At 68.4% G+C, this 18,400-nt stretch overlaps 9 non-coding genes across 9 annotated transcripts; all 9 read left to right on the top strand.

Moving 5' to 3' along the window:
• The first annotated feature begins 2,679 nt into the window (after window positions 1-2,679).
• LOC137214083 (5S ribosomal RNA) lies at window positions 2,680-2,798 on the top strand. The gene has a single exon (XR_010938697.1). It is a non-coding gene; the product is annotated as a 5S ribosomal RNA (ribosomal RNA).
• Window positions 2,799-3,735: 937 nt separating this feature from the next.
• Window positions 3,736-3,854, top strand: LOC137214082 (5S ribosomal RNA). Its single transcript, XR_010938696.1, has one exon. It is a non-coding gene; the product is annotated as a 5S ribosomal RNA (ribosomal RNA).
• Window positions 3,855-6,556: 2,702 nt separating this feature from the next.
• On the top strand, window positions 6,557-6,675 carry LOC137214081 (5S ribosomal RNA). The gene has a single exon (XR_010938695.1). It is a non-coding gene; the product is annotated as a 5S ribosomal RNA (ribosomal RNA).
• A 937-nt stretch (window positions 6,676-7,612) lies between these two features.
• LOC137214080 (5S ribosomal RNA) lies at window positions 7,613-7,731 on the top strand. The gene has a single exon (XR_010938694.1). It is a non-coding gene; the product is annotated as a 5S ribosomal RNA (ribosomal RNA).
• A 2,700-nt stretch (window positions 7,732-10,431) lies between these two features.
• LOC137214079 (5S ribosomal RNA) lies at window positions 10,432-10,550 on the top strand. The gene has a single exon (XR_010938693.1). It is a non-coding gene; the product is annotated as a 5S ribosomal RNA (ribosomal RNA).
• Window positions 10,551-11,487: 937 nt separating this feature from the next.
• On the top strand, window positions 11,488-11,606 carry LOC137214078 (5S ribosomal RNA). Its single transcript, XR_010938692.1, has one exon. It is a non-coding gene; the product is annotated as a 5S ribosomal RNA (ribosomal RNA).
• A 2,702-nt stretch (window positions 11,607-14,308) lies between these two features.
• Window positions 14,309-14,427, top strand: LOC137214077 (5S ribosomal RNA). The gene has a single exon (XR_010938691.1). It is a non-coding gene; the product is annotated as a 5S ribosomal RNA (ribosomal RNA).
• A 937-nt stretch (window positions 14,428-15,364) lies between these two features.
• LOC137214075 (5S ribosomal RNA) lies at window positions 15,365-15,483 on the top strand. The gene has a single exon (XR_010938689.1). It is a non-coding gene; the product is annotated as a 5S ribosomal RNA (ribosomal RNA).
• Window positions 15,484-18,185: 2,702 nt separating this feature from the next.
• Window positions 18,186-18,304, top strand: LOC137214074 (5S ribosomal RNA). Its single transcript, XR_010938688.1, has one exon. It is a non-coding gene; the product is annotated as a 5S ribosomal RNA (ribosomal RNA).
• The last annotated feature ends 96 nt before the right edge of the window (window positions 18,305-18,400 follow it).

Raw genomic sequence — 18,400 nt, 5'->3', positions numbered from 1 at the left:
CGCCCGCCTTCTCCTTTACTCGCCCGCGGCGGGGGGGCCGCCGGCTCCGCCCCCGCCGAGCCCCGCTGCAGGCAGTAGTCAAGGTGGTTTACCTGCCCGAGCAGGAAGCTTGGGCGATGGCAGAAGTGGGAAGAAACTCTTGAGCGCAGGTTCTTGGGATCCACGGAGCAGCGCATGCACATGCGATGGGTGCCTACACAGCTGGCTTGCTTGTCTGTGGGGAAAGGCGAGATGGGTCAGGGCCTGGGTTCCTGAGGGGCTGAGAATCAAGGCAGGGATAGAAGAAAGGGGACAGGCCCACATCTCCTGAACCCACGCCGGCGCCCACTCACCTTTGTGGAAAATACGATTGAAAAGTGCCCGCAAGAATCTCTTCAGATGCCTCCAGAGTTGAGGGAAGAAGGGGAGGGGGGAGGCCGGGAGCAGGGTGAGCCCTGAAATCCAACCCTTGTCCTGTCACACCCCAGCAGCCCTCCCACCTCAGCCCCTTCAAGACCCCAGGGCTCCCCCAACCGCGCTGCACAGATCCTGCCCTGACCATAGTCACCATGTTGATCCCCACGTTGAGCAAGATGAAGCTGACCGGGATCAGAAGAATTGAGTATCCTTGCTCCTGGCATTTCCTGGGGATGGGGCCAGTGAACGGCTCGGCTCGGTAGTAGTTTCGCTCACCCATGGCCGTTGGTCCCAGGACTGCCTGGGCCCTCTGCCCTCCAGTTTTAACTGGGAGCCAGACTGGGTCATAATGTGGCAGGTGGTGAGGTCACAGTGAGGGAGGGGGATGAAAAGGAGGGCCCAGAGTGGCATTCCCTGGTAACCAGGGTCAGGTAAGCTGAGCCTGGACAGTCAAACAGGGCCTGGTGGCCGGCATACATCCCCTCGAGCGGTCATTCATTCGCTCACCGCCCGCTGACTCACTTGTTCAAATGACACATTGCGTCTCTTGGCCCCTCTTGAGACTAGGAAGACCTCGGCCTCAGAGGCCTGCTGAAGGCCTGGCTGGAGTCCAGAGCCTCAGCCTTCTTCATGCCCTTCACTGGGCCTGGAGCTGGACCTGCCCAGATGTGGAATCTCCCAGTTTGGAAGCAACGTCTTGTATGAGGCTCTCTGTGGACAGGGACAGCTGAGACACAGAGGAGGTGCCCAGAGACCAGGGGTTTGGAGTCTGCAGCTGCAGATGTACTTAGTGCATGGTATAGGACCAGGAGGGGCCTGCTGGCAGAACTGTGGCCACTAAACCAAAGGGACCCTCAGGCCAAGAAGGGGACACTGGCTTCTTATTGCAGGAAGCCAAGCGCAGGGACCCAGGCTGGCAGAAGGAGTGGCGCTTCCAAGCCACAGACCACCAATGTTTCCTGGACTCTGGCGCTCTTTATTCCTCTCTCCATGCCCTGCCGCCCCCTGCCCCTGCCCCCATTTGCTGCTGGTAAGTTCATTTTCCCAGTCTGGCTCCCGTGCAGAGAGGGCCTGGAGGCCGAGGTGGAAGGTAGCAGCGAGTTGGCCCGCGCTTGGCCCTCCTGCGGTTGCCGCTTCAGCACCAGACTGTGATACACCTGGTAGTTGGCATTGCCTCCCGGGTTCCGGCTGAGTGGCATGAAGGTGGGCGGGGGTGGAGGGTGCTCGGTAGCCTGGACGTCGGGCAGGAGGTGAGAGGGGCGGAGGAGCAGCGCTGAGCTGGGAGCCGGGGCCCGCTGGTCCGAGGCCTCGGCCAGTACCGTGAGGGAGGCGGAGGTGGCCACAGGGCGCCGCAAGGGCAGGATCTCAGCCCATTCGGCCAGCGGGTGCCGCACCTCGTGGGGATCGCGGGAGTAATCCAAGTGTCCCGTGGAGGGATGCAGGCTGCGGTTGGACTCGCTGTGAGCACAGCTGGGGAGGCTACGTCTGTGGGCCGGTGGGGTGTCGCGCTACCAGGCTTCGGGCCGGTAGACCCGAGGCACCAGAGCGGATGGAGGCTCAGAGCCCTCCAGACCCAGACTCCGCCATGGGCCCAGTTGCCGTCATTTCGGCCCGCGAGCCCCTCGACCTGCACCTGGCCGCCCCCACCGGCGCCCAGCCCCGGCGCCGCCACCTGTGTGCCGGTGTGTCCCTCCACAGCTCCCTCCGACAAAAGCCCCCCCACACCCCGCCCCTCTGGCGTGTAACCGCGGCCGGGTGCGGGAGCGGGATCGAGGGCAGGGGCCGCTTCCCCGGGCCTGCCGGCCACCAGGGGCGGGGTCCTGAGCTCGGCGGGGGGTGTGGGGGCAAGGGTGGCCTTGCCGGGGCTGAGGGGCCGTGGCGACTCAATGGTGGCTCCCGGTGGCTTCGGGCCGGCTGCTGTCGGGCAGGAGGGCCGGCCCGGGCTGCGGCCGGGCTGCGCCTAGCGCCGCGTGGGCGGGCAGGGCCGATGCCCAAGGGACCGCGGGCCCCGGGCCCTGAAGCCTCCGGGGCCACGTCCCTGTGAGCGACGTGCGGGATCTTGGGCGGGGCGCCAAGCGCCGAAGGGTTTGCTGGGTCACGGCCGCCCTGGGCTGGGAGGTGGTCGCCAAACCCTCCGCCGCCGCCCGATACCCGAGACCTCCGTTCCCCCTGCCTGGGCGGGCGAGGGGGCCCTGTCGGGGCGGGCTGGCCGCCAGGCTGGCGTTAAGGCGCCAGCGCCAGCGAAACTGGGCCTCAAGAGGCCGCCCGCGGCCCCCCGCCCCCGTCTACGGCCATACCACCCTGAACGCGCCCGATCTCGTCTGATCTCGGAAGCTAAGCAGGGTCGGGCCTGGTTAGTACTTGGATGGGAGACCGCCTGGGAATACCGGGTGCTGTAGGCTTTTTGCCTCCCGCTCCGCCCGCCTTCTCCTTTACTCGCCCGCGGCGGGGGCCGCCGGCTCCGCCCCCGCCGGGCCCCGCTGCAGGCCCCACCTCCTCAGGCCCCTCCCACCACGGCGCGCGCCGGCGGGGGCGCTCCCCGCCGGCCCGGCCGGCCAGGCGGCCAGAAGGCGGCCCTGGAAGGCAGCCGCACCCCAGACGCTCCCGGGGTGGCTGGCCCGGACCCAGACTCCGCCGCGGGCCCAGTGGCCGTCCTTTCGGCCCGCGAGCCCCTCGACCTGCACCTGGCCGCCCCCACCGGCGCCCAGCCCCGGCGCCGCCACCTGTGTGCCTGTGTGTCCCTCCACAGCTCCCTCCGACAAAAGCCCCGCCCCACCACCACCCCGCCCCTCTGGCGTGTCACCGCGGTTGGGTGCTGGAGCGGGATCGAGGGCAGGGGCCGCTTCCCCGGGCCTGCCGGCCACCAGGGGCGGGGTCCTGAGCTCGGCGGGGGGTGTGGGGGCAAGGGTGGCCTTGCCGGGGCTGAGGGGCCGTGGCGACTCAATGGTGGCTCCCGGTGGCTTCGGGCCGGCTGCTGTCAGGCAGGAGGGCCGGCCCGGGCTGCGGCCGGGCTGCGCCTAGCTCCGCGTGGGCGGGCAGGACCGATGCCCAAGGGACCACGGGCCCCGGGGCCTGAAGCCTCCGGGGCCACGTCCCTGTGAGCGACGTGCGGGATCTTGGGCGGGGCGCCAAGCGCCGAAGGGTTTGCTGGGTCACGGCCGCCCTGGGCTGGGAGGTGGTCGCCAAACCCTCCGCCGCCGCCCGATACCCGAGACCTCCGTTCCCCCTGCCTGGGCGGGCGAGGGGGCCCTGCCGGGGCGGGCCGGCCGCCAGGCTGGCGTTAAGGCGCCAGCGCCAGCGAAACTGGGCCTCAAGAGGCAGCCGTCGGCCCCCGCCCCCGTCTACGGCCATACCACCCTGAACGCGCCCGATCTCGTCTGATCTCGGAAGCTAAGCAGGGTCGGGCCTGGTTAGTACTTGGATGGGAGACCGCCTGGGAATACCGGGTGCTGTAGGCTTTTTGCCTCCCGCTCCGCCCGCCTTCTCCTTTACTCGCCCGCGGCGGGGGGGCCGCCGGCTCCGCCCCCGCCGAGCCCCGCTGCAGGCAGTAGTCAAGGTGGTTTACCTGCCCGAGCAGGAAGCTTGGGCGACGGCAGAAGTGGGAAGAAACTCTTGAGCACAGGTTCTTGGGATCCACGGAGCAGCGCATGCACATGCCATGGGTGCCTACACAGCTGGCTTGCTTGTCTGTGGGGAAAGGCGAGATGGGTCAGGGCCTGGGTTCCTGAGGGGCTGAGAATCAAGGCAGGGATAGAAGAAAGGGGACAGGCCCACATCCCCTGAACCCACGCCGGCGCCCACTCACCTTTGTGGAAAATACGATTGAAAAGTGCCCGCAAGAATCTCTTCAGATGCCTCCAGAGTTGAGGGAAGAAGGGGAGGGGGGAGGCCGGGAGCAGGGTGAGCCCTGAAATCCAACCCTTGTCCTGTCACACCCCAGCAGCCCTCCCACCTCAGCCCCTTCAAGACCCCAGGGCTCCCCCAACCGCGCTGCACAGATCCTGCCCTGACCATAGTCACCATGTTGATCCCCACGTTGAGCAAGATGAAGCTGACCGGGATCAGAAGAATTGAGTATCCTTGCTCCTGGCATTTCCTGGGGATGGGGCCAGTGAACGGCTCGGCTCGGTAGTAGTTTCGCTCACCCATGGCCGTTGGTCCCAGGACTGCCTGGGCCCTCTGCCCTCCAGTTTTAACTGGGAGCCAGACTGGGTCATAATGGGGCAGGTGGTGAGGTCACAGTGAGGGAGGGGGATGAAAAGGAGGGCCCAGAGTGGCATTCCCTGGTAACCAGGGTCAGGTAAGCTGAGCCTGGACAGTCAAACAGGGCCCGGTGGCCGGCATACATCCCCTCGAGCGGTCACTCATTCGCTCACCGCCCGCTGACTCACTTGTTCAAATGACACATTGCGTCTCTTGGCCCCTCTTGAGACTAGGAAGACCTTGGCCTCAGAGGCCTGCTGAAGGCCTGGCTGGAGTCCAGAGCCTCAGCCTTCTTCATGCCCTTCACTGGGCCTGGAGCTGGACCTGCCCAGATGTGGAACCTCCCAGTTTGGAAGCAACGTCTTGTATGAGGCTCTCTGTGGACAGGGACAGCTGAGACACAGAGGAGGTGCCCAGAGACCAGGGGTTTGGAGTCTGCAGCTGCAGATGTACTTAGTGCATGGTATAGGACCAGGAGGGGCCTGCTGGCAGAACTGTGGCCACTAAACCAAAGGGACCCTCAGGCCAAGAAGGGGACACTGGCTTCTTATTGCAGGAAGCCAAGCGCAGGGACCCAGGCTGGCAGAAGGAGTGGCGCTTCCAAGCCACAGACCACCAATGTTTCCTGGACTCTGGAGCTCTTTATTCCTCTCTCCATGCCCTGCCGCCCCCTGCCCCTGCCCCCATTTGCTGCTGGTAAGTTCATTTTCCCAGTCTGGCTCCCGTGCAGAGAGGGCCTGGAGGCCGAGGTGGAAGGTAGCAGCGAGTTGGCCCGCGCTTGGCCCTCCTGCGGTTGCCGCTTCAGCACCAGACTGTCATACACACCTGGTAGTTGGCATTGCCTCCCGGGTTCCGGCTGAGTGGCATGAAGGTGGGCGGGGGTGGAGGGTGCTCGGTAGCCTGGACGTCGGGCAGGAGGTGAGAGGGGCGGAGGAGCAGCGCTGAGCTGGGAGCCGGGGCCCGCTGGTCCGAGGCCTCGGCCAGTACCGTGAGGGAGGCGGAGGTGGCCACAGGGCGCCGCAAGGGCAGGATCTCAGCCCATTCGGCCAGCGGGTGCCGCACCTCGTGGGGATCGCGGGAGTAATCCAAGTGTCCCGTGGAGGGATGCAGGCTGCGGTTGGACTCGCTGTGAGCACAGCTGGGGAGGCTACGTCTGTGGGCCGGTGGGGTGTCGCGCTACCAGGCGTCGGGCCGGTAGACCCGAGGCACCAGAGCGGATGGAGGCTCAGAGCCCTCCAGACCCAGACTCCGCCATGGGCCCAGTTGCTGTCCTTTTGGCCCGCGAGCCCCTCGACCTGCACCTGGCCGCCCCCACCGGCGCCCAGCCCCGGCGCCGCCACCTGTGTGCCTGTGTGTCCCTCCACAGCTCCCTCCGACAAAAGCCCCGCCCCACCACCACCCCGCCCCTCTGGCGTGTCACCGCGGTTGGGTGCGGGAGCGGGATCGAGGGCAGGGGCCGCTTCCCCGGGCCTGCCGGCCACCAGGGGCGGGGTCCTGAGCTCGGCGGGGGGTGTGGGGGCAAGGGTGGCCTTGCCGGGGCAGAGGGGCCGTGGCGACTCAATGGTGGCTCCCGGTGGCTTCGGGCCGGCTGCTGTCGGGCAGGAGGGCCGGCCCGGGCTGCGGCCGGGCTGCGCCTAGCGCCGCGTGGGCGGGCAGGACCGATGCCCAAGGGACCGCGGGCCCCGGGCCCTGAAGCCTCCGGGGCCACGTCCCTGTGAGCGACGTGCGGGATCTTGGGCGGGGCGCCAAGCGCCGAAGGGTTTGCTGGGTCACGGCCGCCCTGGGCTGGGAGGTGGTCGCCAAACCCTCCGCCGCCGCCCGATACCCGAGACCTCCGTTCCCCCTTCCTGGGCGGGCGAGGGGGCCCTGCCGGGGCGGGCCGGCCGCCAGGCTGGCGTTAAGGCGCCAGCGCCAGCGAAACCGGGCCTCAAGAGGCCGCCCGCGGCCCCCCGCCCCCGTCTACGGCCATACCACCCTGAACGCGCCCGATCTCGTCTGATCTCGGAAGCTAAGCAGGGTCGGGCCTGGTTAGTACTTGGATGGGAGACCGCCTGGGAATACCGGGTGCTGTAGGCTTTTTGCCTCCCGCTCCGCCCGCCTTCTCCTTTACTCGCCCGCGGCGGGGGCCGCCGGCTCCGCCCCCGCCGGGCCCCGCTGCAGGACCCACCTCCTCAGGCCCCTCCCACCATGGCGCGCGCCGGCGGGGGCGCTCCCCGCCGGCCCGGCCGGCCAGGCGGCCAGAAGGCGGCCCTGGAAGGCAGCCGCACCCCAGACGCTCCCGGGGTGGCTGGCCCAGACCCAGACTCCGCCGCGGGCCCAGTGGCCGTCCTTTCGGCCCGCGAGCCCCTCGACCTGCACCTGGCCGCCCCCACCGGCGCCTAGCCCCGGCGCCGCCATCTGTGTGCCGGTGTGTCCCTCCACAGCTCCCTCCGACAAAAGCCCCGCCCCACCACCACCCCGCCCCTCTGGCGTGTCACCGCGGTTGGGTGCTGGAGCGGGATCGAGGGCAGGGGCCGCTTCCCCGGGCCTGCCGGCCACCAGGGGCGGGGTCCTGAGCTCGGCGGGGGGTGTGGGGGCAAGGGTGGCCTTGCCGGGGCTGAGGGGCCGTGGCGACTCAATGGTGGCTCCCGGTGGCTTCGGGCCGGCTGCTGTCAGGCAGGAGGGCCGGCCCGGGCTGCGGCCGGGCTGCGCCTAGCTCCGCGTGGGCGGGCAGGACCGATGCCCAAGGGACCACGGGCGCCGGGGCTTGAAGCCTCCGGGGCCACGTCCCTGTGAGCGACGTGCGGGATCTTGGGCGGGGCGCCAAGCGCCGAAGGGTTTGCTGGGTCACGGCCGCCCTGGGCTGGGAGGTGGTCGCCAAACCCTCCGCCGCCGCCCGATACCCGAGACCTCCGTTCCCCCTGCCTGGGCGGGCGAGGGGGCCCTGCCGGGGCGGGCCGGCCGCCAGGCTGGCGTTAAGGCGCCAGCGCCAGCGAAACTGGGCCTCAAGAGGCAGCCGTCGGCCCCCGCCCCCGTCTACGGCCATACCACCCTGAACGCGCCCGATCTCGTCTGATCTCGGAAGCTAAGCAGGGTCGGGCCTGGTTAGTACTTGGATGGGAGACCGCCTGGGAATACCGGGTGCTGTAGGCTTTTTGCCTCCCGCTCCGCCCGCCTTCTCCTTTACTCGCCCGCGGCGGGGGGGCCGCCGGCTCCGCCCCCGCCGAGCCCCGCTGCAGGCAGTAGTCAAGGTGGTTTACCTGCCCGAGCAGGAAGCTTGGGCGACGGCAGAAGTGGGAAGAAACTCTTGAGCACAGGTTCTTGGGATCCACGGAGCAGCGCATGCACATGCCATGGGTGCCTACACAGCTGGCTTGCTTGTCTGTGGGGAAAGGCGAGATGGGTCAGGGCCTGGGTTCCTGAGGGGCTGAGAATCAAGGCAGGGATAGAAGAAAGGGGACAGGCCCACATCCCCTGAACCCACGCCGGCGCCCACTCACCTTTGTGGAAAATACGATTGAAAAGTGCCCGCAAGAATCTCTTCAGATGCCTCCAGAGTTGAGGGAAGAAGGGGAGGGGGGAGGCCGGGAGCAGGGTGAGCCCTGAAATCCAACCCTTGTCCTGTCACACCCCAGCAGCCCTCCCACCTCAGCCCCTTCAAGACCCCAGGGCTCCCCCAACCGCGCTGCACAGATCCTGCCCTGACCATAGTCACCATGTTGATCCCCACGTTGAGCAAGATGAAGCTGACCGGGATCAGAAGAATTGAGTATCCTTGCTCCTGGCATTTCCTGGGGATGGGGCCAGTGAACGGCTCGGCTCGGTAGTAGTTTCGCTCACCCATGGCCGTTGGTCCCAGGACTGCCTGGGCCCTCTGCCCTCCAGTTTTAACTGGGAGCCAGACTGGGTCATAATGGGGCAGGTGGTGAGGTCACAGTGAGGGAGGGGGATGAAAAGGAGGGCCCAGAGTGGCATTCCCTGGTAACCAGGGTCAGGTAAGCTGAGCCTGGACAGTCAAACAGGGCCCGGTGGCCGGCATACATCCCCTCGAGCGGTCACTCATTCGCTCACCGCCCGCTGACTCACTTGTTCAAATGACACATTGCGTCTCTTGGCCCCTCTTGAGACTAGGAAGACCTTGGCCTCAGAGGCCTGCTGAAGGCCTGGCTGGAGTCCAGAGCCTCAGCCTTCTTCATGCCCTTCACTGGGCCTGGAGCTGGACCTGCCCAGATGTGGAACCTCCCAGTTTGGAAGCAACGTCTTGTATGAGGCTCTCTGTGGACAGGGACAGCTGAGACACAGAGGAGGTGCCCAGAGACCAGGGGTTTGGAGTCTGCAGCTGCAGATGTACTTAGTGCATGGTATAGGACCAGGAGGGGCCTGCTGGCAGAACTGTGGCCACTAAACCAAAGGGACCCTCAGGCCAAGAAGGGGACACTGGCTTCTTATTGCAGGAAGCCAAGCGCAGGGACCCAGGCTGGCAGAAGGAGTGGCGCTTCCAAGCCACAGACCACCAATGTTTCCTGGACTCTGGAGCTCTTTATTCCTCTCTCCATGCCCTGCCGCCCCCTGCCCCTGCCCCCATTTGCTGCTGGTAAGTTCATTTTCCCAGTCTGGCTCCCGTGCAGAGAGGGCCTGGAGGCCGAGGTGGAAGGTAGCAGCGAGTTGGCCCGCGCTTGGCCCTCCTGCGGTTGCCGCTTCAGCACCAGACTGTCATACACCTGGTAGTTGGCATTGCCTCCCGGGTTCCGGCTGAGTGGCATGAAGGTGGGCGGGGGTGGAGGGTGCTCGGTAGCCTGGACGTCGGGCAGGAGGTGAGAGGGGCGGAGGAGCAGCGCTGAGCTGGGAGCCGGGGCCCGCTGGTCCGAGGCCTCGGCCAGTACCGTGAGGGAGGCGGAGGTGGCCACAGGGCGCCGCAAGGGCAGGATCTCAGCCCATTCGGCCAGCGGGTGCCGCACCTCGTGGGGATCGCGGGAGTAATCCAAGTGTCCCGTGGAGGGATGCAGGCTGCGGTTGGACTCGCTGTGAGCACAGCTGGGGAGGCTACGTCTGTGGGCCGGTGGGGTGTCGCGCTACCAGGCGTCGGGCCGGTAGACCCGAGGCACCAGAGCGGATGGAGGCTCAGAGCCCTCCAGACCCAGACTCCGCCATGGGCCCAGTTGCTGTCCTTTTGGCCCGCGAGCCCCTCGACCTGCACCTGGCCGCCCCCACCGGCGCCCAGCCCCGGCGCCGCCACCTGTGTGCCTGTGTGTCCCTCCACAGCTCCCTCCGACAAAAGCCCCGCCCCACCACCACCCCGCCCCTCTGGCGTGTCACCGCGGTTGGGTGCGGGAGCGGGATCGAGGGCAGGGGCCGCTTCCCCGGGCCTGCCGGCCACCAGGGGCGGGGTCCTGAGCTCGGCGGGGGGTGTGGGGGCAAGGGTGGCCTTGCCGGGGCAGAGGGGCCGTGGCGACTCAATGGTGGCTCCCGGTGGCTTCGGGCCGGCTGCTGTCGGGCAGGAGGGCCGGCCCGGGCTGCGGCCGGGCTGCGCCTAGCGCCGCGTGGGCGGGCAGGACCGATGCCCAAGGGACCGCGGGCCCCGGGCCCTGAAGCCTCCGGGGCCACGTCCCTGTGAGCGACGTGCGGGATCTTGGGCGGGGCGCCAAGCGCCGAAGGGTTTGCTGGGTCACGGCCGCCCTGGGCTGGGAGGTGGTCGCCAAACCCTCCGCCGCCGCCCGATACCCGAGACCTCCGTTCCCCCTGCCTGGGCGGGCGAGGGGGCCCTGCCGGGGCGGGCCGGCCGCCAGGCTGGCGTTAAGGCGCCAGCGCCAGCGAAACTGGGCCTCAAGAGGCCGCCCGCGGCCCCCCGCCCCCGTCTACGGCCATACCACCCTGAACGCGCCCGATCTCGTCTGATCTCGGAAGCTAAGCAGGGTCGGGCCTGGTTAGTACTTGGATGGGAGACCGCCTGGGAATACCGGGTGCTGTAGGCTTTTTGCCTCCCGCTCCGCCCGCCTTCTCCTTTACTCGCCCGCGGCGGGGGCCGCCGGCTCCGCCCCCGCCGGGCCCCGCTGCAGGACCCACCTCCTCAGGCCCCTCCCACCACGGCGCGCGCCGGCGGGGGCGCTCCCCGCCGGCCCGGCCGGCCAGGCGGCCAGAAGGCGGCCCTGGAAGGCAGCCGCACCCCAGACGCTCCCGGGGTGGCTGGCCCAGACCCAGACTCCGCCGCGGGCCCAGTGGCCGTCCTTTCGGCCCGCGAGCCCCTCGACCTGCACCTGGCCGCCCCCACCGGCGCCTAGCCCCGGCGCCGCCATCTGTGTGCCGGTGTGTCCCTCCACAGCTCCCTCCGACAAAAGCCCCGCCCCACCACCACCCCGCCCCTCTGGCGTGTCACCGCGGTTGGGTGCTGGAGCGGGATCGAGGGCAGGGGCCGCTTCCCCGGGCCTGCCGGCCACCAGGGGCGGGGTCCTGAGCTCGGCGGGGGGTGTGGGGGCAAGGGTGGCCTTGCCGGGGCTGAGGGGCCGTGGCGACTCAATGGTGGCTCCCGGTGGCTTCGGGCCGGCTGCTGTCAGTCAGGAGGGCCGGCCCGGGCTGCGGCCGGGCTGCGCCTAGCTCCGCGTGGGCGGGCAGGACCGATGCCCAAGGGACCACGGGCGCCGGGGCCTGAAGCCTCCGGGGCCACGTCCCTGTGAGCGACGTGCGGGATCTTGGGCGGGGCGCCAAGCGCCGAAGGGTTTGCTGGGTCACGGCCGCCCTGGGCTGGGAGGTGGTCGCCAAACCCTCCGCCGCCGCCCGATACCCGAGACCTCCGTTCCCCCTGCCTGGGCGGGCGAGGGGGCCCTGCCGGGGCGGGCCGGCCGCCAGGCTGGCGTTAAGGCGCCAGCGCCAGCGAAACTGGGCCTCAAGAGGCAGCCGTCGGCCCCCGCCCCCGTCTACGGCCATACCACCCTGAACGCGCCCGATCTCGTCTGATCTCGGAAGCTAAGCAGGGTCGGGCCTGGTTAGTACTTGGATGGGAGACCGCCTGGGAATACCGGGTGCTGTAGGCTTTTTGCCTCCCCCTCCGCCCGCCTTCTCCTTTACTCGCCCGCGGCGGGGGGGCCGCCGGCTCCGCCCCCGCCGAGCCCCGCTGCAGGCAGTAGTCAAGGTGGTTTACCTGCCCGAGCAGGAAGCTTGGGCGACGGCAGAAGTGGGAAGAAACTCTTGAGCACAGGTTCTTGGGATCCACGGAGCAGCGCATGCACATGCCATGGGTGCCTACACAGCTGGCTTGCTTGTCTGTGGGGAAAGGCGAGATGGGTCAGGGCCTGGGTTCCTGAGGGGCTGAGAATCAAGGCAGGGATAGAAGAAAGGGGACAGGCCCACATCCCCTGAACCCACGCCGGCGCCCACTCACCTTTGTGGAAAATACGATTGAAAAGTGCCCGCAAGAATCTCTTCAGATGCCTCCAGAGTTGAGGGAAGAAGGGGAGGGGGGAGGCCGGGAGCAGGGTGAGCCCTGAAATCCAACCCTTGTCCTGTCACACCCCAGCAGCCCTCCCACCTCAGCCCCTTCAAGACCCCAGGGCTCCCCCAACCGCGCTGCACAGATCCTGCCCTGACCATAGTCACCATGTTGATCCCCACGTTGAGCAAGATGAAGCTGACCGGGATCAGAAGAATTGAGTATCCTTGCTCCTGGCATTTCCTGGGGATGGGGCCAGTGAACGGCTCGGCTCGGTAGTAGTTTCGCTCACCCATGGCCGTTGGTCCCAGGACTGCCTGGGCCCTCTGCCCTCCAGTTTTAACTGGGAGCCAGACTGGGTCATAATGGGGCAGGTGGTGAGGTCACAGTGAGGGAGGGGGATGAAAAGGAGGGCCCAGAGTGGCATTCCCTGGTAACCAGGGTCAGGTAAGCTGAGCCTGGACAGTCAAACAGGGCCCGGTGGCCGGCATACATCCCCTCGAGCGGTCACTCATTCGCTCACTGCCCGCTGACTCACTTGTTCAAATGACACATTGCGTCTCTTGGCCCCTCTTGAGACTAGGAAGACCTTGGCCTCAGAGGCCTGCTGAAGGCCTGGCTGGAGTCCAGAGCCTCAGCCTTCTTCATGCCCTTCACTGGGCCTGGAGCTGGACCTGCCCAGATGTGGAACCTCCCAGTTTGGAAGCAACGTCTTGTATGAGGCTCTCTGTGGACAGGGACAGCTGAGACACAGAGGAGGTGCCCAGAGACCAGGGGTTTGGAGTCTGCAGCTGCAGATGTACTTAGTGCATGGTATAGGACCAGGAGGGGCCTGCTGGCAGAACTGTGGCCACTAAACCAAAGGGACCCTCAGGCCAAGAAGGGGACACTGGCTTCTTATTGCAGGAAGCCAAGCGCAGGGACCCAGGCTGGCAGAAGGAGTGGCGCTTCCAAGCCACAGACCACCAATGTTTCCTGGACTCTGGAGCTCTTTATTCCTCTCTCCATGCCCTGCCGCCCCCTGCCCCTGCCCCCATTTGCTGCTGGTAAGTTCATTTTCCCAGTCTGGCTCCCGTGCAGAGAGGGCCTGGAGGCCGAGGTGGAAGGTAGCAGCGAGTTGGCCCGCGCTTGGCCCTCCTGCGGTTGCCGCTTCAGCACCAGACTGTCATACACACCTGGTAGTTGGCATTGCCTCCCGGGTTCCGGCTGAGTGGCATGAAGGTGGGCGGGGGTGGAGGGTGCTCGGTAGCCTGGACGTCGGGCAGGAGGTGAGAGGGGCGGAGGAGCAGCGCTGAGCTGGGAGCCGGGGCCCGCTGGTCCGAGGCCTCGGCCAGTACCGTGAGGGAGGCGGAGGTGGCCACAGGGCGCCGCAAGGGCAGGATCTCAGCCCATTCGGCCAGCGGGTGCCGCACCTCGTGGGGATCGCGGGAGTAATCCAAGTGTCCCGTGGAGGGATGCAGGCTGCGGTTGGACTCGCTGTGAGCACAGCTGGGGAGGCTACGTCTGTGGGCCGGTGGGGTGTCGCGCTACCAGGCGTCGGGCCGGTAGACCCGAGGCACCAGAGCGGATGGAGGCTCAGAGCCCTCCAGACCCAGACTCCGCCATGGGCCCAGTTGCTGTCCTTTTGGCCCGCGAGCCCCTCGACCTGCACCTGGCCGCCCCCACCGGCGCCCAGCCCCGGCGCCGCCACCTGTGTGCCTGTGTGTCCCTCCACAGCTCCCTCCGACAAAAGCCCCGCCCCACCACCACCCCGCCCCTCTGGCGTGTCACCGCGGTTGGGTGCGGGAGCGGGATCGAGGGCAGGGGCCGCTTCCCCGGGCCTGCCGGCCACCAGGGGCGGGGTCCTGAGCTCGGCGGGGGGTGTGGGGGCAAGGGTGGCCTTGCCGGGGCAGAGGGGCCGTGGCGACTCAATGGTGGCTCCCGGTGGCTTCGGGCCGGCTGCTGTCGGGCAGGAGGGCCGGCCCGGGCTGCGGCCGGGCTGCGCCTAGCGCCGCGTGGGCGGGCAGGACCGATGCCCAAGGGACCGCGGGCCCCGGGCCCTGAAGCCTCCGGGGCCACGTCCCTGTGAGCGACGTGCGGGATCTTGGGCGGGGCGCCAAGCGCCGAAGGGTTTGCTGGGTCACGGCCGCCCTGGGCTGGGAGGTGGTCGCCAAACCCTCCGCCGCCGCCCGATACCCGAGACCTCCGTTCCCCCTGCCTGGGCGGGCGAGGGGGCCCTGCCGGGGCGGGCCGGCCGCCAGGCTGGCGTTAAGGCGCCAGCGCCAGCGAAACTGGGCCTCAAGAGGCCGCCCGCGGCCCCCCGCCCCCGTCTACGGCCATACCACCCTGAACGCGCCCGATCTCGTCTGATCTCGGAAGCTAAGCAGGGTCGGGCCTGGTTAGTACTTGGATGGGAGACCGCCTGGGAATACCGGGTGCTGTAGGCTTTTTGCCTCCCGCTCCGCCCGCCTTCTCCTTTACTCGCCCGCGGCGGGGGCCGCCGGCTCCGCCCCCGCCGGGCCCCGCTGCAGGACCCACCTCCTCAGGCCCCTCCCACCACGGCGCGCGCCGGCGGGGGCGCTCCCCGCCGGCCCGGCCGGCCAGGCGGCCAGAAGGCGGCCCTGGAAGGCAGCCGCACCCCAGACGCTCCCGGGGTGGCTGGCCCAGACCCAGACTCCGCCGCGGGCCCAGTGGCCGTCCTTTCGGCCCGCGAGCCCCTCGACCTGCACCTGGCCGCCCCCACCGGCGCCTAGCCCCGGCGCCGCCATCTGTGTGCCGGTGTGTCCCTCCACAGCTCCCTCCGACAAAAGCCCCGCCCCACCACCACTCCGCCCCTCTGGCGTGTCACCGCGGTTGGGTGCTGGAGCGGGATCGAGGGCAGGGGCCGCTTCCCCGGGCCTGCCGGCCACCAGGGGCGGGGTCCTGAGCTCGGCGGGGGGTGTGGGGGCAAGGGTGGCCTTGCCGGGGCTGAGGGGCCGTGGCGACTCAATGGTGGCTCCCGGTGGCTTCGGGCCGGCTGCTGTCAGTCAGGAGGGCCGGCCCGGGCTGCGGCCGGGCTGCGCCTAGCTCCGCGTGGGCGGGCAGGACCGATGCCCAAGGGACCACGGGCGCCGGGGCCTGAAGCCTCCGGGGCCACGTCCCTGTGAGCGACGTGCGGGATCTTGGGCGGGGCGCCAAGCGCCGAAGGGTTTGCTGGGTCACGGCCGCCCTGGGCTGGGAGGTGGTCGCCAAACCCTCCGCCGCCGCCCGATACCCGAGACCTCCGTTCCCCCTGCCTGGGCGGGCGAGGGGGCCCTGCCGGGGCGGGCCGGCCGCCAGGCTGGCGTTAAGGCGCCAGCGCCAGCGAAACTGGGCCTCAAGAGGCAGCCGTCGGCCCCCGCCCCCGTCTACGGCCATACCACCCTGAACGCGCCCGATCTCGTCTGATCTCGGAAGCTAAGCAGGGTCGGGCCTGGTTAGTACTTGGATGGGAGACCGCCTGGGAATACCGGGTGCTGTAGGCTTTTTGCCTCCCCCTCCGCCCGCCTTCTCCTTTACTCGCCCGCGGCGGGGGGGCCGCCGGCTCCGCCCCCGCCGAGCCCCGCTGCAGGCAGTAGTCAAGGTGGTTTACCTGCCCGAGCAGGAAGCTTGGGCGACGGCAGAAGTGGGAAGAAACTCTTGAGCGCAGGTTCTTGGGATCCACGGAGCAGCGCATGCACATGCCATGGGTGCCTACACAGCTGGCTTGCTTGTCTGTGGGGAAAGGCGAGATGGGTCAGGGCCTGGGTTCCTGAGGGGCTGAGAATCAAGGCAGGGATAGAAGAAAGGGGACAGGCCCACATCCCCTGAACCCACGCCGGCGCCCACTCACCTTTGTGGAAAATACGATTGAAAAGTGCCCGCAAGAATCTCTTCAGATGCCTCCAGAGTTGAGGGAAGAAGGGGAGGGGGGAGGCCGGGAGCAGGGTGAGCCCTGAAATCCAACCCTTGTCCTGTCACACCCCAGCAGCCCTCCCACCTCAGCCCCTTCAAGACCCCAGGGCTCCCCCAACCGCGCTGCACAGATCCTGCCCTGACCATAGTCACCATGTTGATCCCCACGTTGAGCAAGATGAAGCTGACCGGGATCAGAAGAATTGAGTATCCTTGCTCCTGGCATTTCCTGGGGATGGGGCCAGTGAACGGCTCGGCTCGGTAGTAGTTTCGCTCACCCATGGCCGTTGGTCCCAGGACTGCCTGGGCCCTCTGCCCTCCAGTTTTAACTGGGAGCCAGACTGGGTCATAATGGGGCAGGTGGTGAGGTCACAGTGAGGGAGGGGGATGAAAAGGAGGGCCCAGAGTGGCATTCCCTGGTAACCAGGGTCAGGTAAGCTGAGCCTGGACAGTCAAACAGGGCCCGGTGGCCGGCATACATCCCCTCGAGCGGTCACTCATTCGCTCACTGCCCGCTGACTCACTTGTTCAAATGACACATTGCGTCTCTTGGCCCCTCTTGAGACTAGGAAGACCTTGGCCTCAGAGGCCTGCTGAAGGCCTGGCTGGAGTCCAGAGCCTCAGCCTTCTTCATGCCCTTCACTGGGCCTGGAGCTGGACCTGCCCAGATGTGGAACCTCCCAGTTTGGAAGCAACGTCTTGTATGAGGCTCTCTGTGGACAGGGACAGCTGAGACACAGAGGAGGTGCCCAGAGACCAGGGGTTTGGAGTCTGCAGCTGCAGATGTACTTAGTGCATGGTATAGGACCAGGAGGGGCCTGCTGGCAGAACTGTGGCCACTAAACCAAAGGGACCCTCAGGCCAAGAAGGGGACACTGGCTTCTTATTGCAGGAAGCCAAGCGCAGGGACCCAGGCTGGCAGAAGGAGTGGCGCTTCCAAGCCACAGACCACCAATGTTTCCTGGACTCTGGAGCTCTTTATTCCTCTCTCCATGCCCTGCCGCCCCCTGCCCCTGCCCCCATTTGCTGCTGGTAAGTTCATTTTCCCAGTCTGGCTCCCGTGCAGAGAGGGCCTGGAGGCCGAGGTGGAAGGTAGCAGCGAGTTGGCCCGCGCTTGGCCCTCCTGCGGTTGCCGCTTCAGCACCAGACTGTCATACACACCTGGTAGTTGGCATTGCCTCCCGGGTTCCGGCTGAGTGGCATGAAGGTGGGCGGGGGTGGAGGGTGCTCGGTAGCCTGGACGTCGGGCAGGAGGTGAGAGGGGCGGAGGAGCAGCGCTGAGCTGGGAGCCGGGGCCCGCTGGTCCGAGGCCTCGGCCAGTACCGTGAGGGAGGCGGAGGTGGCCACAGGGCGCCGCAAGGGCAGGATCTCAGCCCATTCGGCCAGCGGGTGCCGCACCTCGTGGGGATCGCGGGAGTAATCCAAGTGTCCCGTGGAGGGATGCAGGCTGCGGTTGGACTCGCTGTGAGCACAGCTGGGGAGGCTACGTCTGTGGGCCGGTGGGGTGTCGCGCTACCAGGCGTCGGGCCGGTAGACCCGAGGCACCAGAGCGGATGGAGGCTCAGAGCCCTCCAGACCCAGACTCCGCCATGGGCCCAGTTGCTGTCCTTTTGGCCCGCGAGCCCCTCGACCTGCACCTGGCCGCCCCCACCGGCGCCCAGCCCCGGCGCCGCCACCTGTGTGCCTGTGTGTCCCTCCACAGCTCCCTCCGACAAAAGCCCCGCCCCACCACCACCCCGCCCCTCTGGCGTGTCACCGCGGTTGGGTGCGGGAGCGGGATCGAGGGCAGGGGCCGCTTCCCCGGGCCTGCCGGCCACCAGGGGCGGGGTCCTGAGCTCGGCGGGGGGTGTGGGGGCAAGGGTGGCCTTGCCGGGGCAGAGGGGCCGTGGCGACTCAATGGTGGCTCCCGGTGGCTTCGGGCCGGCTGCTGTCGGGCAGGAGGGCCGGCCCGGGCTGCGGCCGGGCTGCGCCTAGCGCCGCGTGGGCGGGCAGGACCGATGCCCAAGGGACCGCGGGCCCCGGGCCCTGAAGCCTCCGGGGCCACGTCCCTGTGAGCGACGTGCGGGATCTTGGGCGGGGCGCCAAGCGCCGAAGGGTTTGCTGGGTCACGGCCGCCCTGGGCTGGGAGGTGGTCGCCAAACCCTCCGCCGCCGCCCGATACCCGAGACCTCCGTTCCCCCTGCCTGGGCGGGCGAGGGGGCCCTGCCGGGGCGGGCCGGCCGCCAGGCTGGCGTTAAGGCGCCAGCGCCAGCGAAACTGGGCCTCAAGAGGCCGCCCGCGGCCCCCCGCCCCCGTCTACGGCCATACCACCCTGAACGCGCCCGATCTCGTCTGATCTCGGAAGCTAAGCAGGGTCGGGCCTGGTTAGTACTTGGATGGGAGACCGCCTGGGAATACCGGGTGCTGTAGGCTTTTTGCCTCCCGCTCCGCCCGCCTTCTCCTTTACTCGCCCGCGGCGGGGGCCGCCGGCTCCGCCCCCGCCGGGCCCCGCTGCAGGACCCACCTCCT

The sequence above is a fragment of the Pseudorca crassidens genome, chromosome 19 (assembly GCF_039906515.1).
Source record: "Pseudorca crassidens isolate mPseCra1 chromosome 19, mPseCra1.hap1, whole genome shotgun sequence".
NCBI classification, from domain to species: Eukaryota; Metazoa; Chordata; class Mammalia; order Artiodactyla; family Delphinidae; genus Pseudorca; species Pseudorca crassidens.
Note: the sequence above shows the minus strand (reverse complement) of the source record. Positions and strands in the feature narration are given on the sequence as shown.